The 13,000-nt window shown below is 39.5% G+C and overlaps 1 protein-coding gene across 4 annotated transcripts in view; it reads left to right on the top strand.

Annotated features, from left to right (window-relative positions):
* The window catches only part of SYT1 (synaptotagmin 1), a 511,405-nt gene that overhangs the window by 183,234 nt on the left and 315,171 nt on the right, over positions 1-13,000 (top strand). For all 4 annotated transcript variants that reach the window (XM_073327692.2, XM_073327691.2, XM_073327688.2 and 1 more), the window contains one exon: positions 1,358-1,413. The gene's annotated coding sequence lies outside the window, so the exon portion shown is untranslated. The remainder of the gene's footprint in view (positions 1-1,357; positions 1,414-13,000) is intronic.

Raw genomic sequence — 13,000 nt, 5'->3', positions numbered from 1 at the left:
ATTATCTTTTTTTAAAATATGATGAGGATTGATATGCCATGGTTTAAAGGTTTTTCGAAGAGCCCAGCCCTAGGTACTGCCAGTGCCATTCTTCTGTAGAAAGGTTAAGATAAAAGTACAACTGCATTTACCTCTCTTTGTAACCCTCCACCTGGCTTTCTGGTCTCCACTGCATCAAACAAATTGCTCATCTTCACTTTTAAGTTCCTTCAAAGATTGACCCTGCCCTCCATTTAATCTCTTATATCCTAGCAACCATCGAGTTCTGCCAATAATGCCTGTCTTTGTCCAGCAGTCCAATTTTCCCTCCGACACCTTCCCTTTTTCACCATGCTGCCTTTATGCATGGGAATTGCTCCTTGTAACAAACTGTGAAGTCACTATGTTACGCTCCTCCAAATCCAGTCCTAAAACTCATCTCTGCTGTGATGCCTATAAAACGCTTGAAAAAGGTGAGGTAGCTGGTATGCTGTGATCACTGCTTATCATATAATTGACTGCATGACAAGATGGTCTGAAGCATGAGGCACCCCTGCAGCATTTTCCCCACTCTTCCTCTGGCAGGGGAGGGAGAAGGTTGTGGCAGTAACTGGGGACATACATTATTTCTTCCCTTCCTCTTCACTTTCATGGGGACCCTGTGTAAGAGTTAATACAACCAGAATGTGAAATTTAAGTGGAGGATTCCAGGAGGCATTGCCCCTAGATGAAGGCGTGTCAGCATAAGAGTTGAGGAGAACCTCAGGAGTGCCCCAGAGGCCCAGATTTCAGAAGGTATTGGACAATCCATGGGTTCCGGCGGGGAGGGAGAGAGAGAAAACTCTCTGCTTCTACTGCAGGATACAAGAGTTGAAACTACTGGGTTCAAAGGAATCTTTGGAAAGGGAACCTTGAAGATTTTCCTCCCACTGTGCCCCCTCCCGTGGTAAACCTGGGCTGTAAATCTTAAGATATGTCTACACTGTAAATGAAGCTGTGATTGTAGCATGGGTAGGAATACCCATGGCAGCTTTGATTGAGCTGGTCTGGGTAACAGGAATAGTAAAGATGTGGTGATGTGGGCTAGTCACCTCACTACAAGCCCATTCGGGATTCTGTGTATGTTCTTGGAGTGATGACCTACACTGGGTTGTCTTCACTGCTATTGTTAAAGCTAGCGAAATTAGTACCCGCTCTAGCTAAATTTAAACTAGTGTGAGTATGTCTACCTGGGTTGCAATGACACCTGCATTTGTGGTGTAGACATACCCTTAGAGGATACACAAGTTAACTTAAAAAAAGGCAAACCTATGGCATGAAGTAAACGACCTGATTTGTTTTATGCATATGAGAAATCAAATTAATGTTTTTCTTACAGAAACCTGGACTCCTGAACAAAGAAAAGAGTTGATCACAGAATCTGTATTCTGAACAGTAAGTAGTTTGATTACACACTATAAAGATGAACATTGTTTTTTTAACCCTACTGTAGGTAACTTTCCACATTTGCCTTTCTTCTACTTGTGTAAGAAATTTAGTGTAGTAAGCAGTTTCTGCCTTCTCTGAAAACTCAATTTCATTTCACTGGAGTGGATTTTTATTAATTTACCCTATAATCCTCTTAGATAAGATCATGATAATCCATGCAATGTATCTTTGGGTCAGTACAAAGTGAAAATATTGGTATTGCTTTTACTTTGTTTTGTTTTGTAACAAAAGTGCATTGTTGTAATACTGGAAGTTAGCAAAGTAATAAAGAATAAACTGAAAATTGGTCAAATCTGGGATTCTATGTAGTTTAGTGATAAAATAAAATAGCTGGCTCTTGGGTTTGAGATATACAATTCATTCAGTGTGGACAGGGTGAGGAGAGAATTCTGTGTGCTCATGTTATCTATTTAATCATTAGTTCAGAATCACAAAGTGCTGACATAGTCACCTACAAGCTTAAAACATACAGCTGTTCTGAAAAGATTAGTCTTTGATTTCTACTGCTTCATAATGCATCAGGAAATTAAAATTGTGTGCAGAGACCAGACAATGAACTATGATGTCTGTGTTGTGAATAATATTATTGGTATCTTCTTTTAAAAGATTTTTTCAGGTTAGTGATGAGGTTCAAATTGTGGCCTGAAAAAAATGCAGACAGTGTTTTTATTTCCAACCATCAATAGTAGTCTTTGCAGAAAGTAGCAAAAGGTATAATAGTCCTGTGTCTTTGGGTATCAGAAGTGACAACTCTGATAATCAGCATAAATAAATGTGTTTAAATCATTTCTATTTACAGTTCAATCCAAACAGCTGCTGTGCATTATGCACTAGTAGAGGCTGCCTCTTTGTGGCAGAACATTGTGGGCAATAGGTATTGTACATAAGACATACTATTCTTTACTGTGCTTTGTATACTGTACAGAGGAAATGAGGGACTTTTCATGGCCATATTTGAAATCTCTATTCAAATAGCTAGTTTGTTGTATAGTTCTATATAGACTAGACGAGAGTCACATATTGTGAAGAGGTTTCAGAGTAACAGCCGTGTTAGTCTGTATTCTCAAAAAGAAAAGGAGTACTTGTGGCACCTTAGAGACTAACCAATTTATTTGAGCATGAGCTTTCGTGAGCTACAGCTCACTTCATCGGATGCATACCGTGGAAACTGCAGCAGACTTTATATACACACAGAAATCATGAAACAATACCTCCTCCCACCCCACTGTCCTGCTGGTAATAGCTTATCTAAAGTGATCATCAAGTTGGGCCATTTCCAGCACAAATCCAGGTTTTCTCACCCTCCACCCCCCCACACACAAACATTTGTGTGTGGGGGGGTGGAGGGTGAGAAAACCTGGATTTGTGCTGGAAATGGCCCAACTTGATGATCTGCTGGTAATAGCTTATCTAAAGTGGACAGTGGGGTGGGAGGAGGTATTGTTTCATGATCTCTGTGTGTATATAAAGTCTGCGGCAGTTTCCACGGTATGCATCCGATGAAGTGAGCTGTAGCTCACGAAAGCTCATGCTCAAATAAATTGGTTAGTCTCTAAGGTGCCACAAGTCCTCCTTTTCATATTGTGAAGATTCTTCAACAACACTGTGTGGCCAATATACTTTGGCTGCATAGAAGATCCATGGGAGGCTGTGGGAGGATTTATATATGTAATATTTAAAAGCCAGAATACAGCCCTTGATCTCTGTATGTACCCAGGTTCAGTGAATGGTTTTAAGATTAGGTTAATCACTGGCATCATGAAAGGAATTGTGTGACATTCTGTTAATGCTGAGTCAAGTGGTACACTTCTTTGAAAATCTTAAGCTCTATCTTTGCTGTTGTTCATACAGCACCCAAAAGGAGGCACTTTACCAGCATAGAGTGAATGCATGTCCTATACCCTAGGGAGCTTATCTAAAAAGAATGCAACATTTTTTAACGTTTTATCCATCAACCAGTATTGTAATTGCAACCAACCCTGACCTCTTATTTTCCATTTTTAACTATACTAAATATGTTTAATTTTTTTACGTTTGGTTCACTCCTTGCAACTTTTGTCCATTCACCCCAAACTTTAACCTTTCCTGCAATTGTTTTTCCCCATTTCCTACTGATCGTAACCCCATCCACTCCTCCTCCCACCATATAGCCACACAACAATCCCTAACCTCACTTAGTTTCTCACCACACACTCCCACCCAAAAATCACCCTTTTCTCCTCTTCACAGAGTTGGCTTTTAGTATGTTTCAGGTTAAAATATTACAGTATACAAATCAGCTACTCTGGATAAACTTGAAATTACAAGCTGAACTAGTGTCCTAAACTAGGCAAAATGTTTAATTTCCAAGTGTAGTATGGGATAGAGGACATGTGTGTCAAGGCAACCTGATGATAATGCAGTGAATAGGTTCTCACACATATATCTAAGGAAGTTGAGGGGGATTGCAAAACATGAAATATGGATGAATTGCTGCAATTTGTATTTGAAGTTAGACCTGCAAAAGGCTAGCTTTTTGACATTGGAAAAAGGTGCAAATCAATCAATTATAATTTTGCCTCAAAGGTTTAGGTTCTAGCAGCAGATCATTGATGGAGGTATACATGGATTTTAGCAACTCCCCAGTATTTTGTATTGCATTAATGGTTTATGCATTACAAGAAATTTCATGAACCGCTATATTTCTGTCTACAGAAGGTGAATTTCTCTATCCTCCCTACACATTCACATACTCTCACAAGTAGTCCTCACTTGTGTTCCTCTGCTAACTGGCCAGAACTTTTTAAATAAAACAGCTGTTTCAAAAGAGTTTGGATTTATTTGTGTACATGGAGAAAAATTAATCAACTTTCACTGGTGCTCCATCACATACAGATTCCTTTCCTCCCGCTGGCAGAATAGGATGATGGAACCTCTTCAGAGTATCCATTACTTAATTTATCAGTCATGGTATTATGGTTATAGAATACAAATGCCCTATCCATGAATATATAATTACAAAAATGGAAAATACAGTGATCATTTAACATTTGAAATACATAATTTATTTAATACCCTCTTTGTAGTATACACTAGAAATTAAAATAAACATAGAAATTTATTTTTATCTGACACCCATCATCTTCAATAAGTCACATTACTAACTTAATCAGGCTATACATCCAACCATATACAGTAAATTCAACTCACATTGGCTTTGTACCATTCAGCTTAATGTTTTTCACATGAATTGTACATTCCTTATACACTAGAATATTGTCATTCATTTGACCTGGGATAATAAATTATATATTACCATTTTAAAGTATTTTTATTTCTCAACTGTTTCTCATAATGAAAACCCTGAAATGTCTACAGTTAGTGTAAAAATACAGACCTTATCTCAAAAATAGGAGGAATATAATGAATATTGCATTAAATGCTCAATTTGTTTCACTATAAAATTTGACATTTTGAATTATGTTGATGTGTTATTTTACTGTGCACTTACAGATGCCCAGAAAATGCACAGAAGACAGACTTCTTCAAAGATATACAGCCTAAGGCCCCTTAAGTTCAGGAAAACACTTAAGGATGTGCTTAATTTTAGGCAAATAATTACATCCCAAAGTTCAGAGAGGTAGCCATGTTAGTCTGTATCCACAAAAACAAGGAGGAGTCTGGTGGCAGTTAGACTTTAAGGTGCCACTGGACTCCTCGTTTTTATCCCAAAGTTAAGTTAAGGACTTGCTGAAGTACTGTCCTGAATAGGGGTACTTTCCTAACTCCCATTGTCTTCAGTGGGCTTTGGATCAGGCTCAAAACGTACAAATGGATCTACATGAGTATATCCCTGTGTTTGCATGGAGCTCTGTTGACTCCAATGCAGCTGCACACCAGTGCCCATTCTATTTGTGTACGTACGATTGCAATATTAGGGACCTGATGACAAACCATTGAAGATATAATACACACCATCAAGGTGGACGAGCAAGGAAAATCACAGGTTATGCATATACAGTTATGCACTTACTTTGTTTAGGCAGGCATATGTCTAGTCTACATGTCTCTGTTGGGTTTCTTTTGTTGTTGTTAAAAATACTCTGCTGCTTACACTTTAGGAGTGACTCAAGCGAGGTTACGATGTAGGTTTGTTGAGTAAATTTGCAATAACGTCAATAGTGTCTTCCAAATCTGTAAAGCTCTGATTAATAAAAACATTCCTATTCAAGACAGCACTTAAACAAGTACTTAAATTAAGCATGTGCTTAAGTCGCATGTAAGTTAATTGTCCTATTATGTTTAAAAAATAGCCATCCTATATTGTTATTACATCTTTGTCTGGTTGGTATAGAACGAGTGATAACGAAGGGGCTGACTTACCTCCCATCTTCCTATTGACTTTCAATGGGAGCTGGCTCAGTTTCTAATGCTCTTCTTAGAGCTCTGCTCATTTCTGTTTATTTTAATGAGAGTTCATGCAAAGACAGAAAAAGATCACGGAAGGGGCAGCCATCTTAGCTTTTGCTTAAAAACCATAGACACCAAAGTAAGTGGGGAAGGGGGAGGGGGATGCAAACTATTCTGTGATTTTTTTTTATTTTTTTTAACTTTTACCATCTTCATTTAAAATGCAGCCGCTCTTGTCAATTGGATTTGATATTTTAAAAGTTCAGAATCGTGCGGCTGTGGAGGAAGAAAAGAATCTTGCAATATGTGTACCACAAGCAGCGCTCATCATCCTTCCGCATTTAACTGCAATCAGATTTCATCTGTCACTGCACATATTTTGGGTTTTCATGTAATTGACAGCTTTGATGGATTTTAATGGCTGTCTGGTTAATGACAAGTTTTTTTTCCATTATTTATGCATAGTAAAGACAAATTCATGTAATGTAATATAAATTAGGAGACGGCTCAAATCAACCATCAGTGCATGAGGAGCCTGGTAGAACTATAGTCTGCTACAATGAGATGAGAGTGGATTTATTCTATAGAAGATAACTGCATGGGCAGTTTCACTCCATTACTTCTAGAAGAATTGAATTCATGTTTTACTTATTAGCTCACAAATACCCAGAATTATAGTGTGTTGTTTACTCTAACTTCTGTTCTGAAGCTACCATAGTATAGAACATTCATGTATTGTAATATCGAAATGAACAAAGATCCTGTGAGAATTTTGATTTTTTGGTATTTTGATTTTGGAACCGTCAATTTTGTATAAGATGAATTTAGAAAGATTTAAAAAGAAATAGGTCAGTGCTTTCTGCATCTTTCATGGCAATCAGGATAATGTTATGTTTCATTAATATACATGCTTTAAAATCTAGAAGCAGCATGCAGTCATACTCATTCCCCATGCTCCTAGTTTTCTGATTGCCCATCAAGACTTGTGTACATACACCACAGCTCAGCTATGGATAAAATAATTCATTCTAATGCTCACACTACCTGACTTACTCCATGGTGTTCTCACATAAATTGATTTTACATAATTACATAATTTCAGACTTTTTGTTACTGCAGGATATAGCATTTGCACAGAATAGTATGATTTATTTGCTTTTGCCTCTCTTTTTATTGTCGTCTAAGAACTGGTGTAAACAGTACATTCTTTGTGACTTGCCCGCTCATGAATTCTTATGCACAAAAACTATTTTCCTTCCCCCATCACTTGTCTGTATCTGATATTAGGGCTACAACGTTACATTTTCAGCTGAGAAGCCTCAGACATAGATTTAGATTCTGTAGTGCTTTGAGATATACTAGTTATACAACCTAATTTTGCAAAATGGCTGTCTACATACTTCCCTGGGGCTTCAGTTTATTTGTCGTCTATCATTTTAGCACCTTGATTGATTATTCTCTGCTATTTAATTTATCTTCTGCTTCTTAGCTTTTTCTTCAGTTGGCAAACACATACTTTTCTAGACACATTTTTAAATGCAGTGCTTGCCAAGTGCACTAAAAGTCACTTTTTTTCCCCTGAGAATTTACCCATTAAAACAAATGATGGGCTGATGATATTTTGTCTATTGTCCATGGACTGTAAATCTGAAATTATTGGTTGTCAAATTTTCTATTATACATCCAATTTTCCCAGTGTTTTCAACTCCACTGTGTAAATTAATTCTGACATATAAGGATGCAGCTCTGAAACTGTGTGTGTATTGCCCTCTGCCCTGCAAATAAAAAAAGGAGCACCTTCTTAAAAGTTATGGGCCAAATTCAGCATTGATGTGGATCCGTCAGCTTAAGTTGAATTACCCGAGGTACACCAGTAGAATTTCACCTTCTTTAGACTCTCATAGACTTTAAGGTTAGAAGTAACAATCATGCTCATCTGGTCTGACCCCCTGCACATTGTAATAGACCCCTAACCTCTGGTTGAATTACTGAAGTCTTCAAACAGTGATTTAAAGACTTTATACCCTATAACTGCAAATTTACTGGCTTAATATGCTTCTTTGTCATTCACAGAATTTTTTCACTTGAAAATAGGAAAGTAAGCATGTGTTAAATGTGTTGGTTTACTATCTTTTGACATTTTGAAATATGAAATAACCAACACACTATTGTAACTTTAAATTAGGTTACTACACACACTCCTGAGAACACTTTTCCATTTAAAAAAATCAGGATTTTTTGCATGAAGCTTTAGTGTATATGTACATTTGGCAGCAGGAGTGACATGACTGACCATAACATTTCCAAGGAAGCTACTGCAGGTGATTGGGTCTGTGATCCATGAATCAAGAAGCTTCAACTTGGAATTTCTTTGCTTTCCTTGTTTTGTGGAGACTTTAAGGCCAGAAAGGACAATTGTGATCTCCTGGTCTGAACTTTGGCACGGTTCAGGCTCCAGAACCTCACCTACCCACTCCTGCAATAGAGCCATAACCTCTGGTTGACAGGTTTCAGAGTGGTAGCCTTGTTAGTCTGTATCAGCAAAAACAATGAGGAGTCCTTGTGGCACCTTAGAGGCTAACAAATTTATTTGGGCATAAGATTTCATGGGCTAAAACCCACTTCATCAGATGAAGTGGGTTTTAACCCACAAAATCTTATGCCCAAATAAATTTGTAAGCCTCTGGTTGAGTTACTGCAGCCCTCAAATAATGATTTAAAGATATCAAGTTACAAAGAATCCACCATGTACTCTATTTTAAACCAGCAAATGAGCCATGCCCCACACTACAAAGGAAACTCCCTCCACCCCCCAAAAAACACACACAAAACAAAACAGAAAAAAACCCAGGGTCTTTGCCAGTCTGACGTGGGGGAAGAGTTCTTCCTGACCCCAAATATGGCAATCAGTTAGATCCACCAGCCAGATACCTGGAAAAGAATTCTCTGTAGTAACTCAGAGCCCTCCCCATCTCTGGCCCTTAAAATTCCCCCAGGAGTAAAATATTTTCATGCCACTGCTCATGTCCAGAAAACAGAGGTGAGGCATTGGGGGGAGGGGACACATGGGGTCATGTGCCACTGACCCCACCCTCCCCGCCATTTCTGTTAGTGCAAAGCTACCCGGCTGAAGGAGGTTGCCGCTTGCTGACTATGCAGCTGGATACCGTCTCCTGGGTTCTTGTGTTTGGTTGTGATCCCCTTCTGTGTGCTGGGAACCATCCTGTTTTCTGTCCAACAGTGAGTGCCCATACCCAGACCCCACCCTGCTGAGCCCCAACCACCCTCACCTCGACACCCTTCCTCCCCCGCAGTCAGAACCACACAATGAACCCCTGTACATCCAAATTCCTCACTGAGCTGCCCACACTCAGATTGCTCCCACACAGAACCCTCTTACCCCACACCTCAATCCGCCTACTCTAAGCCCCTGTACGCTTGGATTCTGCTGAGCTCAGCCAGCCTGCCTGCCCATACCTGATGTGTCTGTTGCAGAGGAGTAGGGTGCCAAAGTGTTTCTAGGGAAGGCCCAGCCCTTGCACTGTATCAGGGCCGGTGAAGCCTCACTGCTGAGGCTGTGGCCCAGGGGAATGGGAGGGGTGGGTTGCAAGGTGATCTCCCAGTTCTGTGCAGCCAGTCACCTGTGCTCCCCACTGCCATGCTGGAGACTCCACAATTATTTATTGACAAATAAAATTTGCAGAATTTTGCAGAATTCTAACATATTGTTCAAAGAATTTTTTTTTTGCGCAGAATTCCCTCAGGAGTAATATTTGCTGCTAGCAGTTGCATATGGGCCACAGGACATTGTAGATAATCTCATCATACTATCCCCTCCATAAATTAATCAAGCTCAGTCTTGAAACCAGTTAGATTTTTTGCCTCCACTAATCCCCTTGGGAGGCTATCCCAGAACTTCACACTCCTCTGATGGTTAGAAATCTTCTAATTTCAAACCTAAACTTGTTGATGGCCAGTTTATATCCATTTGTTCTTAGGCCAACATTGGCATTTAACTTAAATGATTCCTCTCTCTTCCTGGTGTTTAATCCTCCTGATGAACATACAGAGAGCAAACATATCTCCTCTCAGCTTGTCTTTGATTAGGCTAAACAAGCCAAGACTCCTCTTGCGAGATAGGTTCTCCATTTCTCTGATCATTCTAATAACCCTTCTCTGCACCAGTTCTGGCTTGAATTCATCTTTCTTAAACATGGGAGACTGAATTGTACACAGTATTCCAAATGAGGTCCCACCAGTGCCTTGTATAACGGTATTAACACTTCCCTGTCTCTGCTGGAAATACCTGATGCATCCAAAGATTGCATTAGCCTTTTTCATGGCCACATCGCACTGGCAGCTCATGGTCATCCTGTGTTCAACCAATACACCCAGATCTTTCTCCTCCTCTGTTGCTTGCAACTGATGAATCCTCATTTTATAGCAAATATTTTTGTGCATGACCCTGCACTTTACACTATTAAATTTCATCCCGTTTTTTTACTCCAGTTTTCAAGATCATCCTGATATTCTGATCCTCTTCCTTATTGGTGATACCTCCCAATTTTGTGTCATCTGCAAATTTTATTAGTATGCGCTCACTTTTTGTGCCAAGGCCATTAATGAAAATGTTAAATAAAGATTTGACCCAAGACCGATCCTTGAAGAACTCCACTAGTAACCTCCCACAAGCCTGACAGTTCACCTTTCACTATGGCCTGTTGTAGACTCCCCTTTAACCATTCCTTACCCACCTTTCAATTCTTGTATTGATCCCCATCTTCTCCAATTCTCTAATAATTTCCCACATAAAAATGTATCAGATGCCTTGCTGAAATCCAGGTAGGTTAGATCTACTACATTTCCTTTGTATAAAAACATCAGTCATCTTCTCAAAGAAAGAGATCAGATTGGTCTGGCACAATCTATCTTTTGTAAAATCATGTTGTATTTTACCCCATTTACCTATATGTCCTTAACTGCTTTCTCTTTCAAAATGTGTTCCAAGACCTTGAGGTCAAACTAACAAGCAGGACTTTGGAGCTGTGCTTCGGCTCCACTCCAGCTCCAGGCAAAATCCTGCAGCTCCACTGCTCTGGAGCTGCTCAGCACTCCAGCTCCAGGCTCCACTCCAAAGCCCTGCTAACAAGGCTGTAGTGTCCTGGATCACGTTTTTCCACCTTTCTTAAAAATAGGCAATTTTCCAGTCATAGGGTACAACTCCCGAGTTTACAGATTCATTATAAGTCCTTGCTCTTGGACTTGCAATTTCATGTGCCAGTTCCTGTAATATTCTTGGATAGAGATTATCTGGGCCTCCGATTTGGTCCCATTAAGCTGTTTGAGTTTGACTTCTACCTCAGATGTGGTAATTTCTATTCCCATGTCCTCATTTCCATTAGCTCCTCTGCCACTACCGCTAAGGTCCTCGTTACCTTGATTAAAAACTGAGGAAAAGTATTTGTTTAGATGTTGAAACAGGCCTAGATTATATTTAATCTCCACCCCATCCTCAGTGTTTAGCAGTTCCCCTTCACCCCCCTCCAAAAACCACACACACAAACTCAATCTCGTGCTGGTAATAGCTTATCCAAAGTGACCACTCTCCCTACACTCTCCCTACAATGTGCATGATAATCAAGGTGGGCCATTTCCAGCATAAATCTAGTTTGTGTGTGTGGTTTTTGGAGGGGGGTGAGGGGGTGAGAGAACCTGGATTTGTGCAGGAAATGGCCCACCTTGATTATTATACACATTGTGAAGAGAGTGGTCACTTTGGATGGGCTATTACGAGCAGGAGAGTGAGTTCGTGTGTGGGGAGATGGAGGGTGAGAAAACCTGGATTTGTGCTGGAAATGTCCCAACTTGATGATCACTTTAGATAAGCTATTACCAGCTGGAGAGTGGGGTGGGAGGGGGTATTGTTTCATGGTCTCTGTGTGTATATAATGTCTACTGCAGTTTCCACGGTATGCATCCGATGAAGTGAGCCGTAGCTCACGAAAGCTCATGCTCAAATAAATTGGTTAGTCTCTAAGGTGCCACAAGTACTCCTTTTCTTTTCACCATAAATATCATACTCAGAGAGATTTTGAATCCAGTTCTCAGCCTGTACACATTTTTTTGTGCCTAAGGTTAGAGACATTTTGTTCAATTGGCTGAAGATCAAACTGATTTAAATGGGTTCATCCAGAGTGGAAGAAGGTATGGCTGGAACATATTAACATCAAAATTGACCTTCATCTGTTTTGAGTCAGTGATATGCTGCCAATATTTTAACACTGAGCTTCCTGTAGAGAGAAGGGAGAGAGGATTGGGAAATCTAGTCATTCATTTTCTTAGTATACAAATACTTTTTCAGAACCATAACCAATGAAGGATACAACTGCTTGGCAAAATATATTAAATACACATTCCTAGAGAAATTTATACTTGATTTCTTAAAAATATTTTGCACTACTGGTGATATAGCATGTGTTCATTTTGATATCTGAACTGGGGTGAGGGGATCAAGACCTTGTAAGGGTCTTAGAATTTCTTCCCCTAGGAATTATTTTAAAAATATCTATTACTTGTTGCTGCTGGGGGCATTTTGAATAAAAATAATTTTGCATTCATTGGAGACGTATTTTTCTGTTTCCTCTGAATAAGGGGACAGAGATGAGTTAGTAGCATCCGGAATGAGAGTAAACTCTTTCACAGGCAAGAAAATCACCTCTCACTTCAATTTTGCTGGAGTGTTAACAAGCGGCTCCCACAACTCCAAGTGCAATACAGCACTGATTTGAGCTGAAGGTAAAAGCTTTCTTAATTATAGTTACATAACATGGTCTAATATATATATATATATGTTTTTAAAGGCAAGACAACAGGTGGCTGTAAGCGAAGTCTAAAGCTACATCTTCAATACCATTGTTTATGCCTAGGCATGGCTATACAAATGGCGTATAAGCAGTACTGCCAACCCCAAGGACCCAAACGTCATAAGTCAGGCTGTTGAAAATCATGAGATTGGCTTTAAAATCATGAGATTTTTTCAAACTACAATAGACGTGGGTTGTTTTTTTTACTTGCCTTTTGGTTTCTGAGTCCTGACGCTGCACTTTGGTCACATTTTCAAGCTTCCTTCACAACCATGAAGGCT

This window comes from Lepidochelys kempii, chromosome 1 (genome assembly GCF_965140285.1).
Source record: "Lepidochelys kempii isolate rLepKem1 chromosome 1, rLepKem1.hap1, whole genome shotgun sequence".
Lineage (NCBI taxonomy): Eukaryota > Metazoa > Chordata > Testudines > Cheloniidae > Lepidochelys > Lepidochelys kempii.
The sequence above is the reverse complement of the archived record's forward strand: the minus strand, read 5'-3'. Positions and strand labels throughout refer to the sequence as shown.